Source organism: Canis aureus, chromosome 10 (assembly GCF_053574225.1).
Source record: "Canis aureus isolate CA01 chromosome 10, VMU_Caureus_v.1.0, whole genome shotgun sequence".
Taxonomy (NCBI): domain Eukaryota; kingdom Metazoa; phylum Chordata; class Mammalia; order Carnivora; family Canidae; genus Canis; species Canis aureus.
Window position 1 is genome coordinate 35,961,064 of NC_135620.1, and position 23,847 is coordinate 35,984,910.

The window sequence follows — 23,847 nt, forward strand, 5'->3', positions numbered from 1 at the left end:
TTTAGCCAAGTGCCAGGGAATAGGTCCACTGTTTCCTCAATATCTGGGGTTCATCATTTGTCATAAATCACTTATTGTTGAGTTATGCTAAAAAACAGTAACTCGCTTTCCTAAAGTCAGTGGTAAGTAGTAAGTTTCCACCGAGAGAGAGAGGGAGGTGGGGAGGAAAAGGGGAGAAGGTAAGAAGGAAGGAAGAAAGCACAATTGAAATAACCACACCCTTGTGCATTGCTGGCTGGAACATAATGGTAAGAACTTTGTGGAAAACAATAGGGCGGTTCCTCAAAAATTTAAGGCAGAATTACCACGTAATCCAGCAATTCCATTTCTGGGTATATACCCAGAAGAACTGAAAGCAGGGACTCAAACAGATATTATGGACACCAATGTTCATAGTAGCATTATTCACAATAGTCAAAGGTAGAAACAACCCAAGTGTCCATGAAGAAATAAATGGTAAACAAAATGTGGTATCTCGTCCATTCAATGGAATATTATTCAGACCTTAAAAAAAAAATAAAACTCTGACAAATGCTAAGACACGGATGAACCTTGAAGACATTATACAAAGTGAAATAAGCCACTCACAAAAGGATGAATACTATAGGATTTCACTTACATAAGGGACCCAAAGTAGTCAAATTCATAAAGACAGAAAATAAAATGGTGGTTTCCAGGGGTTGGGAGGAGGGACAGATAGGAAGTTATTCTTCAGTGGGTACAAAGTTTAGTTTAGGAAGATGAAACAGTTCAGGAGCTATACAGTGTTGGTGGTTGCACAACAGTGTCAATATACTTAATGCCACAGCACTGCACTCCTAAACAAAAGTGGTAGTTTATGTTGTGTCCACTTTACCAAAATAAAAAAATATTCACAGCAGTATCAAAGTCTCATTATTCATTGTTATTCCCCTCATCTGGGAAAGTTGAACGCATGCTCTATTTTAATGTTGCCCCATGCCAGGAAATGCTCAGAAATAAAATTGATATTCCAAGCAATTCTCTAATGGTTTTAAAAAGGGATGGAGGAAAAGAAACAGCTGGTTTAAAAGCAGTCATAGAATCTTCCACGAGTCCCATGAATGGACTCAGTGCACAAATTTAACATGCAGTAAAAACAGGCACCAGAACCACGCCAACTTCATAATGGAATGGGCACATTCATCTTTAAGGTTGTTGCCAATTCTATAGGAGTTCGTGGATTCAAAATACTGTTAGATTCAAAAAGAAAGAAGACCTCAGACCAGGATTAGCAGTCAACAGAGCAGGAAAACAATGAGATAATGTGGAAATTGAAATTTGAAATTCTGCTGCAAAATGGTCCTGGCTAGAATTCAAGCAATTATCCAGCTAAACCAAAAGAAAAAGAATTTCCACCATGCTATTAAGAATAAAGGCAATGTGGAGATAAATTATCCAGATTGCCTTTCATATTGATTAAATTGCCTTACTGAGTATGAAACTCTGCTCAATATGCCCATAGCCAAAGACTAATAAAATTATAGGATGTCAGAGGAGAAGGAGCCATACATATCATCTTATTCCATCACACCATTTTGGAGATAAGAGAGCTGGCAGTAAGAGTTTAAATGATTTGCTTAAAGATATAAAGCAGAGTCCAAATAGAACCCAATCTTTGATTCCCCCAGCTAGTTCATTCCACATTACACAACATTAGTTAAGTAATTGTGCAGAAGAAGGAAAGATTAATATTGGGAGAAAAATCATGTTCAAAAGCAAAAGGAGAATGTGGTTGCTTCGTTTATTTAATTAGTTACTTTGAAATCATAATGTTAAATAGATTTAACGCAAAGTAGATAGTTCTAGAAAATAGTATAATGCAGCAAAGTAGAAATGACATAATGCTGAGTGTATATCTATAAATGATAATCTCTGAACACAGACCTTTTGAGGAGTCCTTGTTTTTCAATGTTGATATTTTATATCTTCTGTTTAAATATCAATTGGAGGGGATCCCTGGGTGGCTCAGCGGTTTAGCGCCTGCCTTCAGCCCAGGGTGTGATCCTGGAGTCCCGGGATCGAGTCCCATGTCGGGCTCCCTGCATGGAGCCTGCTTCTCCCTCTGCCTGTGTGTCTCTGCTTCTCTCTATATATATCTCTCATGAATAAATAAATAAAATCTTTTAAAAATAAATAAATAAGTAAATATCAATTGGAAAGACATAATGAAATCTTGTCTGGGATTCTGATTTTTACATTTAGTAACATTCAATGTAAACATACAATCAAAACAAAACATCTGCTTTAAAACCTTATCTTTTGAGCAGCTATAAATTAGTAGACAAGACAATACACCCATTTCCAATTCATTCTAATGAAATTCCCCCAATTTCCCTAAGGCATTTAAACATAGTATGGAGAAAGGGTATGAGTGAACATTTGAGTGTGATTGTATGTGTGTGTTACCTCTAAACTCTGCACAATGTATTTCAGATGCTTGATAATGTTGATTACAGGTATAAATTCACTTGAAAAATAAGACTACCTAGAGAATAATTGTTTTACCCCAAACACTGTTAGAAAAAGAAAAAAAGAAGAATGTCCTAGTTAATCAGGAGACAGCAAAGCAAGAGTAGTCTAGCTAGCTCACTCTCAATGTCAGTATGATTATCACATTTGTCTGTGGATCTTCACTGAGGTGGAACACAGACATGAGATCTTCCACCATCAAATCTGAAAGGCTCTTCAACACAGTAGTCATCGCCCTTATTTTAAAAAGGGGAGAACATTCCCAATTTCACAGCTAATTAATAACAGCCCAAGCACTAAAATTGAGTCCTTCTGGCTCCCAAGGCTTTCCTCAGCACATCTCTTCTTTTCATATTTTTAAAAAAATGGATCAAAAAGTCTTATAAACCAGATAGTATTTTTTCCACTATAGGTAAATTCTTTTAAATTTTGATTTCATAGAAAATCTGACCAGAAAATTAGATTAAAAAATGCTTTTTGTAAAATGTACTTCATGCCATAGAAAAGATTGACATTAAAAAATCTAATCTGATAAATGAGATCTGGCTCCACGTGTCATGTTGAGACTGAAGTGTTACACCTTACATGGAAAGTTGGGTATTTAGAAAACGTGAATATTTAAATGAAATGCCTTTTAACCCTAAAATATCTACTGTTAACTCGAACACAGCAAGGACTAGCTTGAGTAGTTAGGTTGAAAAATATTGATTTGGGGCATGAAAGCTTTCTTCTCTGAGAAGTTTCCTTCCCCTTTGATTCTTCTTCATTGCCTCTGATAATGGCCTTTGGCAATTCTAAGAGATTTCCTGTCCCATACAATTCTCCTTACCTTTCCACTTCCTATCCTTCCCATTCTGCTGTTCCAAACAAGTTTACAAAGAATCTCTTAATTTTCCAGAGGCCTTTCCAACAATGGAATTTCCTTGTTTGTGGGGTTGCTGCCAAACCTCTACCAAATCTCGCATGCTATTCATCCACGTTCCTGCCTCATGCCACCATTGTTCCTTCATCATTTCTTTCCTAGACATATGCCACTGTTTCCCATATGAACCACCTTCAACCAGGGCAAGCAACAACTGGACCAACAAACAAACCCAACGTGTCAGTTCATAGAGCTAAGACATCAGCCATGTCAGGAAATTCAGTGAGTCAGAAAATCCATCTAGTTTATTGACTTTCAGTGGGTGGCTGACTAGAAGGTTTTTGAGTGCCTAATAGGGACCAGTCACATAGCCTTGAAAACTCTGTAAATAGTTATTTCTCTCCATTTCATGGTTGTGGAAACTGAGGCTCAGAAGTCCTAGAATGCTTAATTTAAGCCAGTCTCTTTAAGTGGAGTTGGCACATCACTAAAAATTATAAAAAACTTGCATAGCATTTCAGTTTGTGGAAGATTCTCACATTGCACAGATGGTAAGATCCATCTCTTGCCATCCACGAGAATATCCTCCTCCTTCTCTCACCTCTTCCGATTATTTGACCCCCATCCCCACCTTTTCCTTCATTCTGCTACTCAGGATATACACCAAAAGCTGCCATGTCTGTTAGTTAACCTTTTCTGGCTAGGCTATTTTAGACATTTTTTCATAGGAAAGTGATACCATTGTTGTGTATCACCTTTCAAAGATGTGTTAGCTAAGAAATTATGAAATGGGCCTACTTGTTAGATAATATATGTTGAACTGGAATTAAAACTCTTTGGGATTGGGATGCCTGGGTGGCTCAGTGGTTGAGTGTCTACCTTCTGCTCAGAGCAAGATCCAGGATCGAGTCCCATATAAGGCTCCTTGCGAGAAGCCTGCTTCTCCCTCTGCCTGTGTCTCTGCCTCTCTCTCTGTGTCTCTCATAAATAAATAAAACTTTAAAAAAAAAAGCATTTGGTATTAATGGAATACATAAACTAACACCAAAACTCCATATGCTTTCATCTACTTGATGCAATAGTCATTTATATCAGTTCCTTTTCATATAACTATAAAAGTTACCTTTTGGGGTTTTATTAAAAAATTGAGTGAGAACTGTTGAAAGTACTAAGAATGAAAATAATTATAAACAGCTAACATTTTATGTGCTAAGAATCAAGCTTTATATTTGCTTTATAAATATTTCATTTAATCTTCATAAAAATTGATAGGCACCATCATTATCTTTACATTTCAAATGAGTATTTTTTGCCATAACTGTGTTTTCTTACTTTAAATGCATGAATCTCGCTATCAAACAAATGTAACTCTGAAGAAATGTCTTTAAAAACCACATGTAAAATCTTTTAAAAATGTTTCATATATTTCTAAAATTTTAAATAACAGATTGTAGACATGAGAACAAAAGGTAAATGGAATTTGAGGCAAATCACTCAATCTGGGTGACAATTCTTCTGAACAATTACTTGTAATACTCTTTTTTTCTACTGCTATTTAAAAAAATGAAAACTACGATACATGCGCAGGTAAATTGACTAAAAAAGAAGTTTGTGTCCTCCATTGTTTATCAGAGGAGTTCAAATTATATCTATCCTCCCTGAAATCTTGGTTATTGACTTCAGGTTTTAAAAATAGAAGAGACCTTATAAAAACAAAACATTTGAATGGGCAGTAAAGACACTGTTTATATTTATACATCCACAACTCACACTGACTTTAATATAGGCTGGATTAAACTGAGGTCCCATCCTGCAGCTGTTTCAACATAGGCTGAGTGAAATGTGTTATTGTGGGTAAGGGGAATGGGTAGAGATTTCTACACTGATAAGCAAAACGTTGAGTGAGGCTGACATAGTCATCACATGGGGGAGAAAGTACAATTTTAACCTTATTGATGAAGAATATATTTTTCAATTATTTGCTGTGATGATACATGCATGTTAATGCTCCATTTCTAAAAGTATCGTACATCAGTATTAGGTTGAAGCACATAAAATTGTCATTTTCAAGTTCAAACTTATTGAATACCACACTTTTGAATAAATTACTAAATAACATGGTTTTTTATTTGGTGGAGAAAAGCCCACTTCCTTACAGTACACTCCCAATCAATGAATATTCGCTGAGTGATGAGGTTAGAAAATCATCAATAGACGGGTGAAAGTTTGTTGAAGACCAATATATTTATATGGTTTCAAAGTATCTCTCCACAAGGGGCACCTGAGTGGTTCAGTGGTTGAGCATTCACCTTTGGTTCAGATTGTGATCCCATGGTCCTGAGATCGAGTCCCACATCAAACTTCCCATAGGGAAGCTGCTTCTCCCTTTGCCTATGTCTAGGCCTCTTTCTGTGTCTCTCATGAATAAATAAATAAAGTCTTTTTTTAAAAAAAGTATATCTCCACAAATCCCTTATTAATTATCAAGGATAAAATGATAACTTTAGAGTGGAGAAACTTAGTAGACATCAACTTAGTCAAAGATGAAAACCAATACTGGACAAACTGACACCATATGCTTCCTGATGTATTGAGAAGGACAAAGCATCATATCTGTGGTATTTCTCATAAAAAGCCTAACCAGAATCTAATCATAAGGAAACATCAGACATACCCAAATTGAGACTCATTCTACAAAACAAGAACTGGCCTGAACTCTTAAAAAATGACAAGGTCAAGAGAGACAAAGAAAGGGAAAACAACCATTCCCAATTAAAGTAGACTACAGAGATATAAATGGAATATGACTCTGGGTTGGATTCTGGGTCAGGAAAAAAATTATTATAAAGGATATTATTGAGACAATTGACAATATATGAATCTGGACTATGAGATAAATGATAGCATGTATCAATGTTACATTTTCTGATGTTATAATGGTACAGTGATTATATAAGATAATGTCCTTGTTCTTAAGAAATACAAGCTATAGTGTTTAGAGGTAAGTGGGCACAATGGTTCTTAAATAATTCAAAAAACATATAAATAGATGTAAATAGAAAAAATGATAGAGCAAATGGAATAGAACATAAACAATTCATGATGGTGTGTCATAATAAACTTTTAAAAACTTCTTTTTAACTTAACTAACCAGGATATCATATGCCTTAGTCTAATATGTGTGTGTTTATCAACATAATTAATCAACTAGGAAACACAAGTAAAACGTATTAAACACAATTAAAAGTATCAAGATCTCAGTATATGAACCTGAATGGAATTCAAATTAATATAGAAGCATGCTGAATATATTGTCAATAGTTGACATTCTCACAGCAGATATTGTGTTCTTGAAATCACATACTTTCAATAGCTTTTTGGCCCAAGATACAATACAGGAAATTATCTGTGCCGGTTGAGTGGGACATCCCCAAATGAGCAGTCACATCATTGTTGATACTACATCTCACTTTTTACTTGAGTTCATGGCATGGAAAAGTAATTCATCTCCCTGAGTATGTTTCACAAGAAAAACAGAACTCTTCAAATTCTTTTCCAAGTCATCCTGGGGCAATAGTAAATTCTGTATCCAAAATCTGAGAGGAAATTTTTACAACTTGAAATCCCACCGTCAAAGTGTATCTCCCACCCCTGTGCATTATTTTCATAAAATTGAAAGGTAGAATAATGTAAAAATAAACCAAACATATAATTCTGGGCACAATCCTACACTTGTCAAGCAACACCAGTTTACTCAGCAGCGGACTTAATGGTCTTTCAAATAAACTGGATCCCCACTCACTGTACCACATGGCATTGAAAATTCATAATGGAATACTGTGACATCAAAATCTACTTTCTGAAATAATTCATTTTGAGAATTTAATGCTATACACATCCATAAAAAATAGTATTTGAACCTAACCACAATGATAATGCTTTCTCTTCTGACAAATATCAGAAATTAAAAATAAATAAATAAAAGCAAAAATAAACATCATCCATAATCTCATCTATAACTAAATGGTATATGTAGTTTTTACATTGGTGTTTTTCTAGTTATACCCATTTTCTTATGGTTTTTACATATTTTTGTTGTGCCCACTCAAATGAAGGTGGTATAGACAGGGGAATATTATTCCCAGAACACAGAGAAACCACTAATCAATGATAGAGACCTTTAAGGACATTTCTCAAGGTTTGTTCACCTATGAAAAAGTCCCCAGTTGAACATCAATGTTAAGACTACCTAGGAACCACGATGGCCTTCTTCCTTCTCTTGCTCCCCTGAGAACCAGGGAATGCACCATAACTCTGTATCAGGACTTCCATTTTCTCTGCTTGGTCTCTCTTGACTCAGAACCTCAACTCCCTGGCCAGGCTAGAGTTACAGTCTCTCTGATACCTTCTTCCTTCTATAGAAAGCTAGCTGACCTCTATGAACCTTCTATCCCATTAACCCTGTACCACTGGCATTTGCCACTAAACACCCTACCCACATAGCAATCAGCCTCAGCCTTCTTCCCAAGGTCATCACCCTCCCATCTATTTCACACAACACTCTACCTTAGCCATCTTTATTTTCTTACCCTAGCCATCTTGAAGTGATTCCTTGCTTCCAGAAAATCTTTTCTTCTCTGTAAGTTGAAGTTAGATATTCCTCATTGCCTTCTCTCGTCCTTCCAATCAGAATTATTTTTCCTTCCTCTGCTCTCCTAAAACACTTTGTTGTATCTCTATTAATGCATTTTTTCAAACTGCTGTTACCAGTGTGTTTTTGTTTTTAATTTTTCATTCTCCATAGAGAAAAACCTTCTTGGGGGAAGACTATGTTTTAGTCTTTGCTATTTCCATGGAATTTTTAAAGAGAACTCCCATCATATTAAATGTTTGTTTAATGAATGAACTAAGAAAATGTTAAAAGGCTCTGGCCCAGATAAACAAAGCAAACCGTGGAAAATCAGATGCACTATATGCTAAGTTAATTACCTAGAATACCAAAAATTAGCTGAGATAATTGTGCAACTTTAGGACATAAAGGGAAGACAAGCCTCAGGATACATTTGTTTTATTCAAAATTACAACTATTTCCAGAAATAGTTGGCCCAAGAGATATCAACCTCTTAAAAGTTTTGTGTTGGCTCCAACCTATCATTTATACTCTTTACTTTCCAATGGTCTTATTTAGGAATGGCCATGTAATGTATGTGCAAAATGAAATTGTGGAGCTTTGTTTAAAGTTATTAGGAGATTCAGGATGGTGACAGAATTAAACCAAGTGCAAGGCTCCTGTGAGCAAAGAACCCTATGTGACTGCACAAATCACACACCCAACAAGCCAGTATTATCTGTAGTTTTTCATTCTTTCTATTGAGCTAAAAACCAAAGATTCGCACCCAAAGTGAATACAAATTTGCTAATAAACTCTCACAAAAAAAAAAAAAAAAAAAAAAAGTGGAGCAGAAAGAAGCACCCAGAACTTGAAATTTCTTCTCATACCTATTATTGAAGTTTCTTTCCTGTCCTATGCACAAAACCTTTGGGTTAGATTTCTTGTTTAGATCTACTTATAAATTATCTTTTTTCCCAGTTCCCAATCATGCAACAAAACACTTACAGACTATTTCCAAAAGGAGAATGAGGGGTACTTAATTACATTCCAGTCTCAGTTGACAAATGTTTTAATTTTTTTATGAACCCCATTTGTCTACGTTTTTGCTAAATTCAGGAACAAAAACACAATATGGGCCTTCTCAGGCCTTCTCTGGCTCCAACATAAGAAAATCTCTTTTGGAAAGAAAAAAAATCAAATGCATAGAATGGACTCTGGCTTTCTAAGACCCATTATTTTTAAAGCATTTCATCTCCAAGTGCAGCCTGCAACCTAAGACTTTCAGGGGAGGGGGGATAAGGAGTGAAGTGGTAGGAGGGAAGAAGAGGGAAACTGAGGCCAGTAGGAGAGCCTACCAGAGGTATGCTGAGTTATAATTAATGGCATGAGGTTACAACTTTCAGCTGACAGTAAAAGGTCAGCCTTCTGCTGCAATTTGCATCTACTGATTTGGAAATGAGTCAGGCTATAGTCTCCCCACCACCCCACCGCACTCCACTCCATCAGCTTGGCTGTCAAACTGATCCAGGTTGCATTCCTTTACTTATGCCAGGAAAGATTCTTTTTCTCCCTTTACACAAACGCACATCCACACCCATACCCATACCCACACCCTAACCCTCACACACTCACTCCCACAGATGCACAGATGCATGTGGACTCAGAGACGGAGGACACTCCCATGGCTTGAAAACTCAGGGGAACCAAGCCTTTTGGATGTTGCTGCCAAAATCAAACACATACTCTTCTAAGGTCCCTCCCTCTTCCAGTGGCATTGGGAAGCAAAAAGGGGGGCAAGTTAGGATAAGCCTTAGTTCCAGTCCTATTTCTTAAGGAAACTCCATATGTTTTTCCACAGTGAATATTCCAATTTACATTCCCACCAATAGTTCATGAGAGTTCCTTTTCTCTACATCCTTGACAACACTGGTCTTTTTTATATTAGCCAGTCTGCCTGGTATGAGGGAATACCTCACTGTGGTTTTGATTTGTAATTCCCTGTTGATTAATAATATTGAGCATTTTTTCATGTACCTATTAGCCATTTGTAGGGTTTTGTTTTTTTTTTTTTTGAAAAATGCCTATTCAGATCTTAAGCCCCTTTTTTTGATTAGGTGGGTGTCTTGCTATTAATTGTAGTTCTTTGTAAATTTTGTTATTATTTTCTCTCATTCAGTAGGTTACGTTTCCATTTTATTGGTCTCCTTTGCTGTCAAGATCCATTTTAGTGTGATGTAGTCCCATTTGTAGATTTCTGCTTTTGTTACTTTTGGTATCAGATTCAGACATCATTGCCAAGATCTGATCAAGGAGCTTACCATCTTTTCTTCTAGGACTTTTAGGATTTCAGGTCTTACATTCAAGTCTCATCCATTTTGAGTTAATTTTTGTGTATGCTTAAGATGTCCAATTTTCTGAACACCATTGATTGAAGAGTATGTCCTTTCCCCATCGTATATCTTGGCTCCTTCGTCATAAATTAATTGACCATATATGCATGGTTTATTTTTGCGCTAGAAATGGGAAAAGAAGTTCCATTGATCTATATATCTTTTTATGTCAATACCATACCATTTTCATGACTACAGCTTTACAGTATAGTTTGAAATAAGTGTGATTCCTCTGGTTTTGATCCTGTTTCTCAAGATCACTTCGGACATTTGCATTCTTTTGTGGTTTTGTACAAGTTTTAGGATTGTTTGTTCGATTTCTGTAAAAAATTCCATTGGTTTACATAGGGATTGCATTTAATCTGAATATTCCTTTGTGTAGTATGGACATTTGAACAATATCCATTCAATCCAAAAGCCTGTAATATCTTTGTGTTCGTGTTTTTAATTTTTTCTATAATGTCTTGCAGATTTTAATATGCAGGTCTTTCATTTCTTTGGCTAAATTTATTCTTTGGTAGTTTACTCTTTTTGATGCAATGATGAGATTTTTTTCAGAGACATATATGGTAGGTTTTTTTTTTTTAAGTTTTTATTTAGGGACGCTGGGGTGGCACAGTGGTTGAGCATCTACCTTCAGTTCAGGGCATGATCCCCTGTCCAGGGATCAAGTCCCACATCAGGCTCTCTACGGAGGGCCTGCTTCTCCCTTGTCTATGTCTCTGCCTCTCTCTCTCTCTCTGTCTCTCATGAATAAATAAATAAAAATCTTTAAAAAAAGGGTTTATTTAAATTCCAGTTACTTTACAGTGTATTAGTTTCGTGTGTACAATATAGTGATTGAACACTTCTATATAGCATCCCATGCTCATCACAAGTGAAACTTCTTAATCCCTCCGACCTATTTAACCCATCCCCCCACCCAACTCCCTTCTGGTAACCATCAGTTTGTTCTGTACAGAGAGTTAGAGTCTGTTTCTTGGTTTACCACTCCCTCCCTCTCTCTCTCTCTTCCACCTTTACTCATTTGTTTTGTTTCTTAAATTCAACATGACTGAGATCATATGGTATTTGTCTTTCTTTGACTTAATTCGTTTAGCATACTTCTAGCTTCATCAAATGGCAAGATTTCATTCTTTTTAAGGCTGAATAATATTTCATTGAATAGATACATCATATCTTATTTATCCATTCACCAATTGTTGAACACTTGGGCTGTTTCCACAATTTGGCTATTGTAAATAATGCTGCTCTAATCATCGGGATGCATGTATCCCTCTGAATTAGTATTTTTACATTCTTTGAGTAAATACCTAGTAGTGTGATTGCTGCATCATAGGGTAGTTCTATTTTTAACTTTCTGAGGAAACTTCATACCGTTTTCCAGAGTAGCTACACTAGTTTGCAATTCCACCAACAGTGCCAGAAGATTCCTTTTTTTCCAAAGCATTGCCAACACCTGCTGTTTCTTGTGTAGTTGATTTTGGCTATTTTGATAGGTGTGAGTTGATACCTCATTGTGGTTTTGATTTGTATTTCCCTGATAAGTGATGTTGAACATCTTTTCACGTGTCTGTTGGCCATTGTTATGTCTTCTTTGGAGAAATGTCTATTTATGTCTTCTGCCCATTTTATAATTGGATTACTTGTTTTTTGGGTGTATAATTTCATAAGTTTTTCATATATTTTGGGTATCAACCCTTTATCAGACATGTTATTTGCAAATATTTTCTCCCATCTCACATGTTGCTGTTTAGTTTAATTTATTGTTTCCTTCACTGTGCAAAAGCTTTTTATTTTGATGCAGTCCCAGTAGTTTTTGTGTTTGTTTTAAAGATTTGAGAGAGAGCATGTGCATAAGTCAGGAGAGGGACAGAAGGAGAGAATCTTCAAGCAGACTTTCTGCTAAACGTGGAGACGATGCAGGGCTCACTCTCATGACCTATGAGATCACAATCTGAGCTGAAACTAAGAATCAGACACTTAACCAACTGAACCATCCAAACATCCCTGTTTTGCTTTTGTTTCTCTTGCCTCATGAGATCTCCTTAGAAAAAAAGTTGCTACAGCCAGGGTGAAAAAGAATGATCCAATTCATTATTTTGCATGTTGCTGTCCAATTTTCCCAATACCATTTGTTGAAGACATCGTCTTTTTCCCATTGGATATTCTTTCTGCTTTGTCAAAAATTAACTGACCATATAATTGTGGGTTTATTTTTGGGTTTTCTATTCTTGTCTATGTGTCCATTTTGTGCCAGTACCATACTGTTCTGATTACTACAGCTTTGAAATATAACTTGAAGTCTGGAATTGTGATGCCTACAGCTTTGCTTTTCTTTCAAGACTGCTTTGGCTATTCACAGTCTTTTGGGGTTCCATACAAATTTTAGGATTGTTTGTTCTAGTTCTGTGAAAAATACTGGTGATATTTTGAAAGAGAATGCATTAAATGTGTAGATTTCTATAGGTAGTATAGACATTTTAACAGTATTTGTTCTTTCTATCTGTGAGCATGGAATGTCTTTCCACTTCTTTCTATTATCTTCAACTTCTTTTACCAGTGTTTTATAGTTTTCAGAGTATAGATCTTTCACCATCTTGGTTAGGTTTACTCCTAGGTATCTTATCACTTTTGGTGCCATTGTGAATGGGATTGATTTCTTAATTTTCTGCTGCTTCATTATTGATATATAGAAATGCAATAGATTTTTGTATATTGACTTTGTATCCTGCAACTTTATTGGATTACTTTATCAGTTCCAGTGGTTTTTGGTCTTTCAGATTTTCTACATTGAGTATCACGTCATCTGCAAAGAGTGAAAGTCTGACTTTCTTCCTTGCTAATTTGGATGCCTTCTATTTCTTTTTGTTGTCTGATTACTGTGGCTAGTACTATGTTGAGTAAATGTGGTGGGAGTGGAAATGTCTTGTTCCTGACAAGTGATCAGTTTTTCTTCACAGAGTATGATATTAGGTGTAGGTTTTTCATATATGGCCTATATTATACTGAGATATTTTCCCTCCAAGCCTACTTTGTTGAGGGTTTTTATCATGAATAGATGTTGTACTTTATCAAGTGCTTTTTTTGCATCTATTGAAATTATCATATGCTCTTAATGTGATGTATTGTGCTGACTTGTGAATCTTAAACCACCCTTACAACCCAGGAATGAATCCCACTTGATCATGGCAAATTATTTTTTAATGTATTGTTGAATTCAGTTTGCTAATATTTTGTTGAGGATTTTTGCATTTCTGTTTATCAGAGATGTTGGCCTGCAATTCTCTTTTTTTGTGGTGTCTGGTTTTGATATCAGAGTATATAGGCCTCATAGAAGATATTTGGATGTTTTCCTTTCTTTCCTATTTTTTTGTAATAGTTTGAGAAGAGTAAGTATTAACTCTTCTTTAAATGTTTGGTAGAATTCATATGTGATGCTATCTGGTGCCAGACTTTTGTTTGATGGGAGTTTTTCAATTACTGATCCCATTTCTTTGCTGATTATAAATCTGTTCAAATTTTCTATTTCTTCCTATTTCAGTTTTGGTAATTTATATGTTTCTAGGAAGTTATCATTTCTGCTAGGTTGTCTAATTTTTGGCATATAGTTGCCCATAATATTCTTGTAATTATTTGTATTTCTGTGGCTTTGGTTGTTACTCCTCTCTCATTTCTGATTTTATTTATTTGGGTCCTTTCTCTCGTTTTTTTTTTTTTTTTTCTTTGAAAGTCTGGCTAGAGGTTAATCAATTTTATTAATTTTTTCAAAGAATCCACTCCTGGTTTCATTTATTTATTTATTTATTTTCAGTTTCTATCACATTTTTTAATGCTCTGATCTTTATTATTTCCTTCCTTCTGCCGCTTTTAGGTTTTGTTTGTTGTTCATCTTCTAGCTCCATTAGGTGTAAGATTAGGTTGTTGGAGATTTTTCTTGCTCCTTGAGGTAGGCCTGTAATGCTATATAGTTCCCTCTTAGAACCACTCTGCTACATCCCAAAGCTTTTGGACCACTGTGTTTTCATTTTCATTTTTTTCAGATATTTTTTATTTCTTTTTTTTTTTAATTTCCTGGTTGGCCCATCCATTGTTTAGTCTCATGTTATTTAACCTCCATGTATTTGTGACTTTTCAAGATAGTGTGTGTGTGGTTGACTTCTAATTTCATAGCATTGTGGTCAGAAAAGATGCATGGCAATTGCACCACTGGGTATTTACCTCAAAGATACTGATGTGGTGAAACACGGGGACATATGCACCCCAATGTTCACAGCAGCAATGTTCATAATAGCCAAACTGTGGAGGAGCCATGATGTCATTTGACAGATGAATGGATAAAGAAGATGTGGTGTATATATATAAAATATTCCATATATATACATATATATATAATATTCCATCATATATATATAAAATATTCCATCATATATATATATAAAATATTCCGTCATATATATATATGACGGAATATTACTCAGCCATCAGAAAGGATGAATACTCACCATTTGCTGAATTCAACATAGAAGGAACTGGAAGATATTATGCTGAGTGAAATAAATCAATTGGAAAAGGACAATCATCATATGGTTTTTCTCATATGTGGAATATAAGAAATAGTAAAAGGGATTATAAGGAAAAGGAGGGAAACTGAGTAGGGAAAAATTAGAGAGGAAAACAAACCATGAGAGACTCCTAACTCTGGGGAACAAACAAAGGGTTGCAGAGGAGAGGTGGGTGGGGGGATGGGGTAAATGTGTGACGGGCACTAAGGAGAGAACTTGATGGAATGAGCACTGGGTATTATACTATATGTTGGCAAATTGAATTTAAATAAAAAATTAAAATAAATAAAATAAAATAAAAATGAAAAAAATTTAAAAAGATACAAAAGATGCATGGCATGACTTCTCTCTTCTTGAATTTGTTGAGGCCTGTTTTGTGGTCTAATATGTGATCTCTTCTGAAGATGTTCCATGTGCACTTGAAAAGAATGTGTATTCTACTGTTTTAGGATAGAATGTTCTGACAAATCTGCCAAATCCATCTGTTCCAGTGTGTCATTCAAAACCAGATTCCATGTTGATTTTCTGTTTAGATAATCTGTTCAGTTATATGAGTGGGATGTTAAAGTCCCCTACCCTTACTGTATTATTTATTAATTAGTTCCTTAATGTTTGTTATTGTCTCATGCCTTTGGGTGCTCCCATGTTGGTTGCATAAATATCGACAATTATTATAACTTCTTGTTGGATTTGCCCCTTTATTATTATATAGTGCCCTTCTTTGTCTCATTTTACAGTCTTTTTTAAAGTCCAGTTTGTTGCAATACAAGAATTGCTACTCCAGCTTTCATTTGGCATCCACTTGCATGGTAGATGTTTCTCTATCCCCTCACTTTCAATATGTAGGTGCTTTTATATTTAGAATGAGTCTCTTATAGGCAACATATAGATGGGTTTTGTTTTAGTTTAGTTATGTTTTGTTTTGTTTTAGTCATTCTGACAACCTATGTCTTTTGATTGGAGTGCTTAGTTCATTTACATTCAAAGTAATTATTGATAGATATGTACTCATTACCATTTTATTATCTGTTTTGTGGTTGTTTTTGTAGATTTTCTCTGACCCTTTATTCGTCACTCTTTCATGATTTGCTGGTTTTCTTTAGTGATGCATTTGCACTTCTTTCTCTTTATTCTTTGCATATTTTTTAGATTTTGAGTTGTAGTTACCATTAGGTTTTAATATCTTCTACATATAGAGTCTATATTAAGTTCATGGTTGTTTTTTAAAGATTTGCATTCATTTAATCATGAGAGACACAGAGACAGAGACAGAGAGGCAGAGACATAGGCAGAGAGAGAAGCAGGCTCCATGCAGGAAGCCTGATGTAGGACTCAATCCCAGGACTCCAGGATCATGTAGATGCCCAACCACTGAGCCACCAAGGCAACCCTAAGTTCATGCATTTAAGTTTGAACCCATTCTTTACTCCTCTCCTCCCCATGTTTTAGATATATGTGGTCATATTTTACATTTATTTTGTTAGTTCCTTGGCTGGCTTTTTATAGAAATATTCATTTGTACTGCTTTGTGTTTCCTGCCTTCATAATGTCACTTTTGCTCTTTCTTTTCCACTCACAGTGTCCCTTTAATATTGCTTACAGGGCTGGTTTAATGGTCATGAACTCCTTTAATTTTTGTTTTGTTTGTGAAACTATTTCTTCTTCTATTTTGAATGTAAGCCTTTCCTGGATAGAGTATTCTTGGCAGATTTTTCCCACTCAGCACTTGAACACATCATGCCAGGCCTTTCTGACTTGGTAAGTTTCTGCTGAGGTATCTGCTGATAACCTTCTGGGTTTTCCCTTAAAAGTAACTGTCTTCTTTTGTCTTGGTGTTTTTAAGATTTTTTTCCTTATTATTACATTTTTCCAGTTTAATTAAAATAGGCCTTCCTATGGATCTGCTTTTGCTGAGGATTCTCTGTGACTCCAGGATCAGCATCCGTGTCCTCTCCTAGATTAGAGAAATTTTCAGCTATTATTTCTCTAAAGTTTTCTGCCCCATTTTCTCTCTTCTTCTTTTTCTGGGACTCGTATAATCAAATGTCACTGAGTTCCCTAAGTCTATTCTTGTTTTGCATAGTTCTTCTCTCTTTTGTTTAGCTTCATTGCTTTCCATTAGTCTTCTAGGCCATTAATTCATTCCTTTGCTTCTTTTGCAGCCTGCTGCTCATTGCATCAAATGTGTTTCTAATCTCATCTTTTGCACTATTCACCTCTGGTTCTTTTTTAACTTAACTCTGTGGTAAGAGTCTCAATGACATCTTCCATTCTTTTCTCAAGTCCAGTGAGTATCCTTATAATCATTGCTTTAAATTCTCCATCAGGCATGTTACTTATATCTGCTTCTAGATCTCTGATTATGGCTTTATCTTGTTCTTTAATTTAGGATAAATTCCTGTCTTCTCATTTTGTCTAAGTCTCTACCTTCTTCTCTATGTTAGAAAAGCCTATGGTCTCCTGCTCCTAAAAGTAATGGCTTTATGAAGAAAAGGTCTGTAGTGTCTGGGGCCTGGTGCTTCAGAGAGTGTCTCTGGTGTGCACTGCATACACTCTGCTGTTGTGTTATGGCTGCTCTATTCTCCAGACCAGTCACCTACAGAGGCTCTCCTTGCCTGCTCTAGGCCATATTTGGCCCCTGGCCTAAATGCGGCAAGTTTTAACTAGGGTTCCCTGGTCTGCTTGTGAAATGAGAGGAGTCACCACCTCTGCTGGAACCTTGGCTCAACCAAACTCTGAAATGGAGACATGGGTGGATAGGAGTTTGTGCTGGTGTTCTGGCAGAGGGATCATTGTGTTGGGACTTATGAAGAAGAGGCCATATAGTGTTCAGGGCCTGGTGCTTCAGACAGTATCTCTGGTGTGCACAACTTTCAGCTGTGGAATTTGTTCTGTCAGGCTTCAGGTCAATTCCTGGGGTATTTAGGATGATTTGACAGCTATCAAGTTGTATTCATGGAATAAGGGAAGCCTAGAGTCCTCCTACTCTGGTATCTTATCCCACCCCCCAACCCCATCAAGGTTGTTTTCCTAATTTAAGTTAGTTTGTTATTGGTATAAAAAAACCAACAGAGGGATCCCTGGGTGGCGCAGCGGTTTAGCGCCTGCCTTTGGCCCAGGGCGCGATCCTGGAGACCCGGGATCGAATCCCATGTCGGGCTCCCAGTGCATGGAGCCTGCTTCTCCCTCTGCCTACGTCTCTGCCTCTCTCTCTCTCTCTCTCTCTCTGTGTGTGTGACTATCATAAATAAATAAAAATTAAAAAAAAAAACAAACAGATTTTTGTGTGTTGATTTTGTATCCTACGATTTTACTGAATTTTATTAGTTCCAACAATTTTCTGATGGGGTCTTTAGGGTTTTCTGTATAGGTCATCTGAAAATATTGAGAGTCTTACTTCCTTACGATTTAGATGACTTTTTATTGACTAATTGCTCTGACATCCAGTACTATGTTGAATAAAGGTGGCAAGAGTGGACACTGTCGTCTTTCTCCTTATCTTAGAGGAAAAACTTTCAGCTTTTCACTGTTCAATATGTTAGCTATGGGGTAGTCATATATGGCCTTGATCTTGTTGAGGCACAGTCCCTCTACACCTGTTTTGTTGAGTTTTTATCACAAATTGTCAAATTTTGTCAAATGCTTTTTCTGCATCTATTGAAATTAAATGGTTTTTTAATCCTTTTTATTGGTGATGTGGTATATCATGTTGACGGGTTTGCAGATGTTGATCCTTGCATCACCAGAATGAATACTACTTGATTTTGGTGAATGATCTTTTTAATGTATTTTTAAATTCAGTTTACTGATATTTTGTTGAGGATTTCTGACATTTTTGTTCATCAGGGAGAGTGACCTGGTTTTTTGTTTTGATCACATCTTGTTTGGTTTTGGTATCAGAGTATGAGTAATCCTGGCCTCATTAACTGTATTTGAATAGTTTCCCCTCTTTCATTTTTTGGAAGAATTTGAGGATTAATATTAATTCATCTTTGAATATTTGGTAGAATTCACCAGTGAAGCTATCTATTCCTGGACTTTTGTTTGTTAGGAGGTTTTTGGCTACTGATTCAATCTCCTTTCTAGTAATCAGTCTGTTTAGATTTTCTATTTCATCATGATTGTCCTGGTAGATTGTGTGCATCTAAGAATTTATCCATTTCTTCTAGCTTGTCCAATTTGTTGCATGTAATTGTTCATAATCATCTCTCTATGGTCCTTATATTTCTGTGATATCAGTTGCAATATTTCCTCTTTCAGATTTATTTGAATCCCCCTTTTTTTAAAAATTTTTTTTATTTATTTATGATAGTCACACACAGAGAGAGAGAGAGAGAGAGAGGCAGAGGGAGAAGCAGGCTCCATGCACCGGGAGCCCGACGTGGGATTCGATCCCGGATATCCAGGATCGCGCCCTGGGCCAAAGGCAGGCGCCAAACCACTGCGCCACCCAGGGATCCCTTGAATCCCCCTTTTAGTGAAACTAGATAGTTTTATCTATTTTATCTTTTCAAAAAGAAAAAACAGGTCTTAGTTTCCTTACCTTTTCAGTCTATTCCATTTACTTCTGCTGTAATCTTTGTTATTTCCTTCTTTCTACTAATGTCAGGCTTTGTTTGCTCTCTTTTCTAGTTCCTTGGAACTTGAGATATAAAGTTAGGTTGAGGTGGCCATTCATCACTATAAGCTTCCCCCTTAGAATTTCTTATGCTGCATTCCGTAAATTTTCGTATGTTGCATTTACATTTCTTTCAAGGTATTTTTCTTTCTCCTTTGACTCATTGGGTATTCAGTACAATGTTGTTTAATCCCCACATATTTGTGAATTTTCCAGTCTTCTTTGTGTAATTTTCTAGTGTCATACCACTGTGGTTGGAAAAGCTGCTGATAGAATTTCAATTCTTTTACATTTATTAAGAATTGTTTTATGGCCTAACATGATCTCTCTTGGAAAATGTTCCATGTACACTTAAGAATGTGTATTCTGTTGCTTTTGAATGGAATTTTCTGTAAATATCTGTTAGGTCCCTCTGGTCTTACACGTCCATGAAGGCCAATGTTTTCCTTATTGATTTGCTGCCTGAATGATTTATCCATTGATGTAATTGGGGTATTAAAGTCCCTAAAAGGGGCACCTGGGTGGCTCAGTGGTTGAGTGTCTGCCTTTGGCTCAGGTCATGATCCCAGGCTCCTGGGATTGAGTCCCACATCAGGATCCCTACAGGGAGTCTGCTTCTCCCTCTACCTATGTCTCTGCCTCTCTGTGTTTCGAATGAATGAATGAATGAATGAATGAGTGAATGAATGAATGAATAAATAAATAAATAAATAAATAAATAAATAAAATCTTAGGATACATAAAGTCCCCTAAAATTGTAATATTGCCATCCATTTCTCCCTTTACATCTGTTAATATTAGCTTTATATATTTAGGTGCCTCTATGTTGAGTGCATGGGTTATAAATATTTGAATATTCTCAAATGTTCAATCCTCTTGTTGGACTGACCCCTTTACCATTATGTAATGAGTTGGTCTCATATCACAATCTGTTTTACAGTCTATTGTCTGATATAAATAGAGCTACTTCAGCTTTCTCTTAGTTCCATTTGCACGAAATATTTTTCTATCCCTTCACTTTTGGTCTGTGTGCTTTTATATATAAAGTGTGTTTCTCATAGCCAACATATAAATGGCTGTTTTTTAATCCATTCAGCCACTTTGCCTTTGACTAGAGAATGTATTCCATTTTCATTTAAAGTAATTGATAGATATATATTTATTGCCATTTTGTTTTCTACTCCTTTTGTAGTTCCTCACTATTCCTTCTCTTGCTTTCTTCCTTAGTGATTTGATGACTTTCTTCAGTAGCATGCTTATATTTCTTTAACTTTTGTGTTTAACTATAGGTTGCTTCGTGGTTACAACTTAAAATATTTTATTTCAAACTGGCCTGTCAGTCTCCCCAAGGGTAGTATGTCCATCAGGATTCTGAGATGACTCTTTTTAAAAACATGAGAATCTATATTGGGGTTACAAGCATAATCCCCACTGGCCACCAGAGCAGAGATCTGGAGACACCTTCTTGGTGACAGTCACAAAAATCATGGCTCCAGACAAGTATGTAAGCTCCTTTATGTGAACTATTAGCCAGCTGGAGCAAAGTAGAGAAAAGTATACCAAGATGACACCCACATTCCTTGAGAGCAGCCACTAAATTTGTGCTAAACCTAAAGCCAGCCCCTCATTCCAAAACTGCAGGACAAGCAAAGTAGCCTCATTTGCAGAAACACTGGGGGTGTGCCTCAGTCTGCTATCTGTGCAGTTCCCTAAGGGTGGTAGGCTGCAAAGAACTATCTCACCAATTACTACAGTCCTGTGGGACCCAGAAATGTAAGCCCCTTAGGCCACTAGCGCCGTAGCCTTCTAGGACAGGCCTATTTGAGCTCTGCTTCAATTCTATCAACTGTCACCTGGGTATCAGCTACAAAACTGGGCCCCAAATGCATATAAAGCCCCCCTTCAGGAGACACTGATACTCTGGAACATGGTAGAGGATGAGCACAAAGATAGTGCCCAGCCTCCAAAGTCCCTGGAAAACATTACAGTCAGCTTCTAGAAGCAAGTTTAATTAGAAGTCTGCCCCTCAGTCCACTATCATGATGGTTAGCTGATAGGCCTCCTTCATAGAAAACCTGGATCTGTTGCCTCTTGCTATATCCTGGGCCTGGTAGCTATTTAAGAAGTCTTTCTCTCTTGGTTATAGTCCTGTGGGATTCATTCCAAAGCCAGGCTGTGTATAGGTATCCCCTGGAAGCAGTCACAAAACAAAACAAAACAAACAAAAAAAAAAAATCAAGGTTTCAGACAGAGATACGAGCTCCTTTATAGATGAGACTGATTATAATCCCAAGTGTCCAGGAAGGCAAGTTTCCTTTTCATGGAAGCAACCACAAAAATTGGGCATTAGACATATGTAAAGGTTCCGGAGATGACTAGTGCTTTGCAACCAGCAAAGGGAGAGTGCAAATATGGTACCCACCAGTCACTGTCCCCAAAGAATATTTCAGCAGGCTCCTGTTTGTGTCTGCTAAATTACTTGTATGCCCGTTAGGCTGATGCTTTAATATAAGCAGGTGAGCTTCTCACTTTAAGTCTGGGCATGATTGGCTACCTCCGAGTTGGGCCCTAGGACAGGTGAGTCAGCACCTGAGTCACTAAACACTAAAGCCATGTTTCTCAAATCATTACCATCTTGAGTGTCTTGGGACAAAGTTAAATACTATACGGCTCATCACTCAGGTTTATGTCCTAAAAATTAAAGTGACCAATGTGAGGTTTGAATACTTCATTACTCAGGAAGAAGCTTCAGGTTTGAAGTTCCCTCTGTGCTGGGGGTGGGATTTTTTATTTATTTATTTATTTATCTATTTATTTATTTATTTATTTTTATTTTTTTAGATTTTTATTTTATTTATTTATGAGAGACCTAGAAAGAGAGAGAGAGAGAGAGAGAGAGAGAGGGGCAGAGACACAGGCAGAGGGAGAAGCAGGCTCCATGAAGGGAGCCTGATGTGGGACTCAATCCTGGGACTCCAGGATCACACCCTGGGCCAAAGGCAGATGCTAAACCGCTGAGCCACCCAGGGATCTGGGGGTGGGATTTATGAGGCGACTGTGTCCTAGCCTCTCCTCCCTACTTTGATGTGGTTTTCTTCTCATTTTCTGGATATGAAGTGATCACTTAGCTTTTAGGTTTTAAGAGAAGTTGTTCTATATGTACCTATAGACTCAGTGTATCCATGGGAGGAGGTAAATTCAGGATCTTTCTCTATTGCCATCTGAAACAAAAACTTTTTTTTCTTCAAATAATTCTATTTATCAAAAAGGGTGCTACAGCTTTACAACCACAGTTCAGATGTGGCCCTGGAGAGATACAGTGAGGCCAGCCTGGCAGCTCCTTCACCACATCATCAGCACTGAGTTCATATGTTTGGCTTGTCCTGTGCAGACTATGGGCATCCCCCAACAGCAGGGCAGGCAGCAGAGGTACTGGGGAGAGAGGTATCTCTCTCAAGATTCACAGAACATGGAAGGTCATCTGATTGAAACATCAGTAAATCATTCCATACCACCTAGCTTCCTTTAAATATAGTTATAATATAGTAGAGTTCAGGTCCAGGAGCAGAACTGTACAGTACCTGAATACAGTGGTTGGTGGCCTTGCCCGTAGCCTTCTGGGACAGGCCTATTTGAGCTCTGCTTCAATTCTATCAACTGTCAGAATTACAGATGTTCCACAAGTGAGCACACAGGTCTTTTTCTCTGGTCAACAGGTGGGTGCTAACACCACCCCCTCTCCACCCCAGCTAGGTCCTGGCAATTTGGCACACATGGAACATGGAGACAAGAACCCAGAGGGGCCAAAAGAGTCTGGCAGTATTGCCAGAGCATCTGAGTTTGTGGACACCCTCTCTAATCCTGTTTGTGGGCTTTCTCCAAACCAGGTTTAGATTGGCTCAAATCCCTCTGTCTCACCCAGCCAGCAGCCAGAGGGAGGCAGAGAATATTGGTTAAGAGTACCCTGGTTCAAGATGGGCAAACGGGTCTTCCACCTGCAACATAACAATGAATGTGGGTAAGACCATCTGGGGCTAGTGCCAGGGGTGGCAGCAGCTAGTGATACCCACTCTACAGCCTGACTAGCCTGTGGGCCTGCAAGGGAGCTGGGTCAGCTCTTCACCAGCAGCAGGTGAAGTTCAGGCACAGCCCCAGTGGCTGCAGCTGTGACCATGCACTGCCTGCAAGGAATGGAACCGCATTTACTTCATCTGCTTGTCAATCTGCTCAAAACAATACGTGCATTTTTTAAAGTTTCCCTGAGTGGGTCTTTTGAGCATCAAAAAAGTTTTCTTTCCCAATATAAAACA

The 23,847-nt window shown here is 37.1% G+C and overlaps 1 long non-coding RNA gene across 8 annotated transcripts in view; it reads right to left on the reverse strand.

Moving 5' to 3' along the window:
• Nucleotides 1-23,847, reverse strand: part of LOC144322215 (uncharacterized) — a 178,786-nt gene that overhangs the window by 63,003 nt on the left and 91,936 nt on the right. The window lies entirely within an intron of this gene.